Raw genomic sequence first — 6,000 nt, 5'->3', positions numbered from 1 at the left:
TGAGTTTATTTAATGATAGACAACCTTTTCTGCTAAAATGCAGAAATGGCTAACTTGAGAAGGAGTTGATTACTTACAGCTAGGCCAACTCTGAAATCTGGGTGATGTCAGGAAAACTGGAGCTGTTATTAAGGAAGCTTGAAACAGCCTCAAAGAAAGGCAAAGCAGTGACGGCTAAGGTAAATGTCACATCGAATTAAAGGATGGGCCTAAATTATTCACAAGGGACATGGTGGCTCAGTGGCTAAGACGCTGAGCTTGCTGATCGAAAGGTCGGCAGTTCAACGGTTCGAATCCCTAAGTGCTAACTAATGGAGTAAGCTCCCGTTACTTGTCCCAGCTTCTGCCAACCTAGCAATTTGAAAGCACGTAAAAAATGCAAGTAGAAAAAATAGGGACCATCTTTGGTGGGAAGGTAACAGTGTTCCGTGCGCCTTTGGCGTTGAGTCATGCCGGCCACATGACCACGGAGACGTCTTTGGACAGCGCTGGCTCTTCGGCTTTGAAACCGAGATGAGCACCGCCCCCTAGAGTCGGGAACAACTAGCACATATGTGCAAGGGGAACCTTTACCTTTTAAAGAATTCACTGTGTGGGAAGGGCCCCCCCTTCCCAGAATATTCTACAGAAAAGAGGCAGAATAAAATATTTTCTCAAAACAAGGGAAGAAAAATCTCTTTAACAAAGGCAGAAAGCAGGTCCAGTCTTTCTTCTATAGGAAAAATAGCCTCAAGCAGAAGTCTGGAGAGGCTAGGTTTTATGAAGAGATACTTTGGAAATTGTGTGTAGGGATGCAGAAGTGTGCATGCTATCCCTGCCACCAAAGTCCTGAATGTGGGATTAATTTTTTTTTACTACCGGTTCGGTGGGTGTGGCTTGGTGGGCATGGCAGGGGAAGGATACTGTAAAATCTCCATTCCCTCCCCACTCCAGGGGAAGATTACTGTAAAATCCCCATTTCCTCCTGATCAGCTGGGACTCGGGAGGCACAGAATAGATGGGGGCGGGGCCAACCAGAGGTGGTATTTACCAGTTCCCCAAACTACCCAAAATTTCCGCTACTGGTTCTCCAGAACTGGTCAGAACCTGCTGAAACCCAACTCTGGAATGCATGCTAAAGAGGAGAGAAGAGGAGAGGGGAGGGGAGAGGAGAGGAGAAGATTATATATTGGCCAAGTGTGATTGGACACAAGGAACTTGTCTTTGGTGCATTTAAGGTAGGGTAGGGTAGAAGAGAGAAGAAAATGTTGGAAGAAATGTCCTTCTGGGTTCAGTTCCAAGTGGGGAAAAAGACACTGGATTCATGGAAGTTGCTTGGAAAGATGGTTTAATGGTGTACAGGACCACATGGTTTTGTGGAACCATGTGGAACAAAAGGGTGATCACAGGCTGTAAGATGTTGGGTGAAGAAAAAAGGGCAGAGATGCCGAGAGTCCCTTGGTTTTATACGCTCTCTTTTGGGCCCCCACCTTAGTGTTTCCTGTTCCTGTATAAGAAATGTATCCTGATTGGTTGTCAGACTCCCAGGGGGCAGGGGTCTTAGGTAGCTTTGCTGGCTGATGTAATCTTCCCAGGTGCCATGTGATGAGCTTCTGTTGCTAGAAGAGTAGAAGCTAATCCTATCTTTGTTATATAGAATGGACTGGCTTAGGCCTTAATGGCCTATTGACAAAAGTGTGGGGTGGGGCAGGGAGCTGCTTTGTCTTCAAAACATTTTTCTCCATTTCTCATCCAGGGAAATAGAATATTCTGCCTTTTTAATACTCCCTAAAATATTTCATTCTTCTAGGAGAGGGGTGAGTGCTAACTTCCTACAAGACGATATTGGCTAAGTGTGATTGGACACAAGGAATTTGTCTCTGGTGCATTTAGGGGAGGGGAGGGGAGGGGAGAGAAGAGAAAATTATATATTGGCCAAGTGTGATCTGACACAAGGAATTTGTCTCCGGTGCATTAAGAATAGGGTAGGGTAGGGTAGGGTAGAAGAAAAGAGAAGAGAAAAGATTCTTTATTGGCAAAGTGTGATTGGACACACAATCACTCCTGTGCATAAGCTGTCAGTATATGTACAAACAACAAAGATATAAGAAGATATAATAAGAATTGTATGTACAAAAAACAAAGAGATATAAGACACCAATAAGAGAAGGTAATAAGAAAAATGAGAAGGATAATAGTAATACAGTCATACGACATGGGTAAATATCCTTAAGCAGTGCCTGTGGGAATCGTTTAACAGAGTGATGGTGGCATGAGGAAAAAAACTGCCCTTGTGTCTAGGAGGTGTAGGAAATTAGCACCCACCCCTTTCCTGGAAGAATGAAATATTTTAGGAAATATTAAAAAGGCAGAATATTATGTTCCCCTGGTTGAGAAATGGAGAAACATGTTTTAAAGATAAAGCAACTCCCACCTTCCTGCCCCCCCACCCCTTTGTTAATGGGCCAGAGGTAGAAACTCAATCTTTGACAATAGGACCCATCTGCAACACAATAGCAACAGAAACTAACACAATGGGACCCATCTAGGACAAAAACTCACCACATGGCACCTGGGAAGATTACATCAGCCAGCAAGGCTAGCTAAGACCCCCACCCCCTGGGAGTCTGACAACCAATCAGGATACTCTTTCGGGGCCCCAGGAAGTTCAAAGCCAGAGAAAGCATAAAACCAGGGACTCGCTGTATCTCGCCCCTTTTTCTGTTCAGGAACTCAAGCCATGTGATCCTGTCCAACATTAAACCATCTTTCCAAGCAGTCTCCATGTTTCCAGTGTCTTTTTCCTCACTTGGAGCTGAACCCAGAAGGATATTTCTTCCTACAGAGGAGTTGAAACAGTTTATGTCCAGAATGTGAGGGATCTGTAGATATTTTCTCAGCCCTCTTTCTGGTTCGTGCAGTATACAGGTGCTCAATGGAAGGCAGGCTGGTTGCAATTTTTTTTTTCCCACAGTTGTCCTAACTATCTGTTGAATTTTGGGAAATTAGTTAAGGCATGGACATGAAGTGCTGTATCAGCCCAAGGAGAACCAAGTTTAATCACCAGCTTGTAAGTTGTTTGAGTTCAGCTGTTTGACAGTACAGGTAGTCCTCGACTTACAATCATTTGTTTAATGACCGTTCAAAGATACCCCAACAATACGAACTACAAGTACTTCAGGCAAAGCGAACAACATTTTATTAAGGCAGGGTGGTATAGGGCAGGGGTCTGCAACCTTAAACACTCAAAAAGCCATTTGGACCCGTTTCCCACAGAAAAAACACCGGGAGCCACAAAACCCTTCCCGTGCCTGACTATTTCTTGAGCAGCCACAAAACTAGCATATGTAGTTGAATTAAATGTTCTGTTTTCATCTGAAACTTTTATTTTCTTGGATTTATCCATGGTTGGCCTACTGGGGATTGAAAAGCTCAATAAATCGTGTGCCGGCGGGTGTCGCACATTGGCGGCTGTGACACATATTTTGAGTGGCAGGGAGCCGCAGCAGAGGGGTTGAAAGAGCCACATGCAGCTCCAGAGCTGCAGGTTGCTGACCCTTCGTATAGGGTATAGAAACAAAAGGTACATTTGGTATATGTGATGTGTGCGAAAGCAACAAACAATAAAAGATATGAGAAAAAAAAATACCCTCACAAATACCATCTCCACTTTTCTTGTCCAGGTTTCTTTCTTTTAACACTTGCAACACATAAAGAGTTTAGAATGCAGCCCTGTTATTTGATTGATGGTCACTGAAGGGGCTAGTTTTTGCATATCAAAGGAAATGGTTTGGGCTCAAAGCAAAAATGTGGTTCCCTAAAGTTCAGGAGGAGGCCTGGATGCCTTGCTAAAATGCTAATATTACCTTTATTGAAATGCTAATAATGAAGTTTAACATTCCATAACGGCTGAGGTGTTGAAATAGCAATTTTGAAGGAGGCTGTTGCAAATGACTTTCCTAGCAATACCAGAAAAGGAACATGGAATTATCCACCAAGCTACCAGGAGCTTCATTTGAAGGAATCTCATTCTTTTCAAATATGCATAGAGCATTGTGGCAAATTTTCCTTCCAGGAAAGTAAAGTTTGGCTGCAAAATCAGCTTGCTCTTATAGTTTTGAGTGCAATACAGAGGTTTAAGGGAGCTCCCCATAAACAGGAGCCAAACTGAGTCAACCCAAAGGTGCTTTTTCAAAAAGCAACTGGACTTTGTTTTCCCTTGAAAACATTTTGCTTTTTCAGTTCTGACTGAAGAACCGAAGAAGCTTCTTGGATGAGAAGCGAAACACCTTCAAGGAAAAACAGAAGTCCAGTTGCCTTTTGAAAAACTTTGTAAGTTAGAAAATCAAAACAATAGGAAAACAATCATGCCATCCACTCCTTTGGTTTGCACTATTTAATTCTTAATTTTAACTTTTTGGTTTTTTTAAAATCATTTTTTAAAAGTTGCTTAGGGCTTCTCCAACAGTGAGATGGTTGGCATAGAAATTTAATAAATAAACTTCTAATTTAAACCCGGGGCTTTAAGAAATTAATCTCCTCTACCAATGGTTAGAAAATAGAAGCAGAAGTTAGAAACTTGGAATAGAGGAGGATATGTAAATAAAATAAATGTCTAAGTAAATAATGAATATTGAATAACCAGGATAAGTAAACATTAGGATTAACAGGATTAAGAGGATGAAGGTTACAAATGTGAAGTTCATATGAGGTTTATAATGCTTGATATCATTAACCAAATGTAGATAAAACTGAACAGTGTTTTATTAAATAATGGAAAATGTTTAATAAGGAGAAGTGAAGATTATGGTGAATAGACTTTGAGAATAATAGTTATAGTTAATTGTATGTATGAGTTACTTGTACTTAAAAAGAGATTGTACCCAGACGGTACACTGCCATTATAGATATGGAAATTCTTATATATAACAAAGAAAATTGTATAATAAAAAATCATAATGTTGGAAGAAATGTCCATATGGGGTCAGTTCCAAGTGGGGGGAAAAGACACTTGAAACATGGAAGCTGTTTGGAAAGATGGTTTAATGGTGGACAGGATCACATGGTTTTCTACAGTACTACTACTACTACTACTGCTACTGCTACTACTACTACTACTACTACTACTAATAATAATAATAATAATAATAATAATAATAATAATAATAGGAATTCATCTCCTCATTTAGACCTCAGTAAATAATAGTCACACACACCATTTCCAATAGAATTCCTTATGGGCTTCTGGAAGGTTATTAAGAGCTTGTTTTGACTGAATTTTAAATAGGTATCTAGCAGCAAATAATCCTAGAGGTTTCATTATATAGATGCCATGAAGATAGGGGAGAAAAAGATATCTCTGAGGAAAAAGCTTTTTTCCCTTGTATTTTCAAGGGATTTCTCAAGAGGGTTAGTATGTAGGTGCTCAGAGCAGGGCATCCCTGCCATAAATCAGTGGCATAATTACTTTTTCTTCTAATTAAGCTGTTAGCAAGGGGCTGAAAGACTGATCAGTTCTGGAAAAACCTATTTTATAGGCCTGTTTGCAGTATAGAAATCGAAATCTCTGTTGGTGGGCAACATTTTTTTCTTTTAAAGGAAGCCACTCCCCAATTGCTTTCTATTTATTTTATTTTATTATTTATTTAGGAGGTAGATAGGTAGGTATTTGATAATATATATAAGTATAAGCATGAATTGAATACATAAAATGAATAAAGGGAACTTTCTAGTGGAGGAGAGCCCAAATCTGAGGGATTTTTTAAAAATGTGCATTATTATTATTATTATTTGCACCAGCCATATGCCAGCCTTTTGTAGTACAGCAGGGCACAGCGGATTATTATCAGTATTTATTGGTTAGTTTTACTACCCCCGCGGCTGTAACGCAAGGCCCGCCTGACCGGCCGTGTGACTTTTAGGTAGGCCTCAAAAAAGGCCCGTATTCCCATAGCAACAGTTGAGCCAACGAACGGGGCCAATAGGAAACGAGGTCTCGCGGACAAGTCTTGAACGCTTTAA

The sequence above is a fragment of the Pituophis catenifer genome, unplaced genomic scaffold (assembly GCF_029215685.1).
Source record: "Pituophis catenifer annectens isolate HBS135680 unplaced genomic scaffold, rPitCat1.0.hap2 SCAF_4, whole genome shotgun sequence".
In the NCBI taxonomy this organism is placed as follows: Eukaryota; Metazoa; Chordata; class Lepidosauria; order Squamata; family Colubridae; genus Pituophis; species Pituophis catenifer.
Note: the sequence above shows the minus strand (reverse complement) of the source record.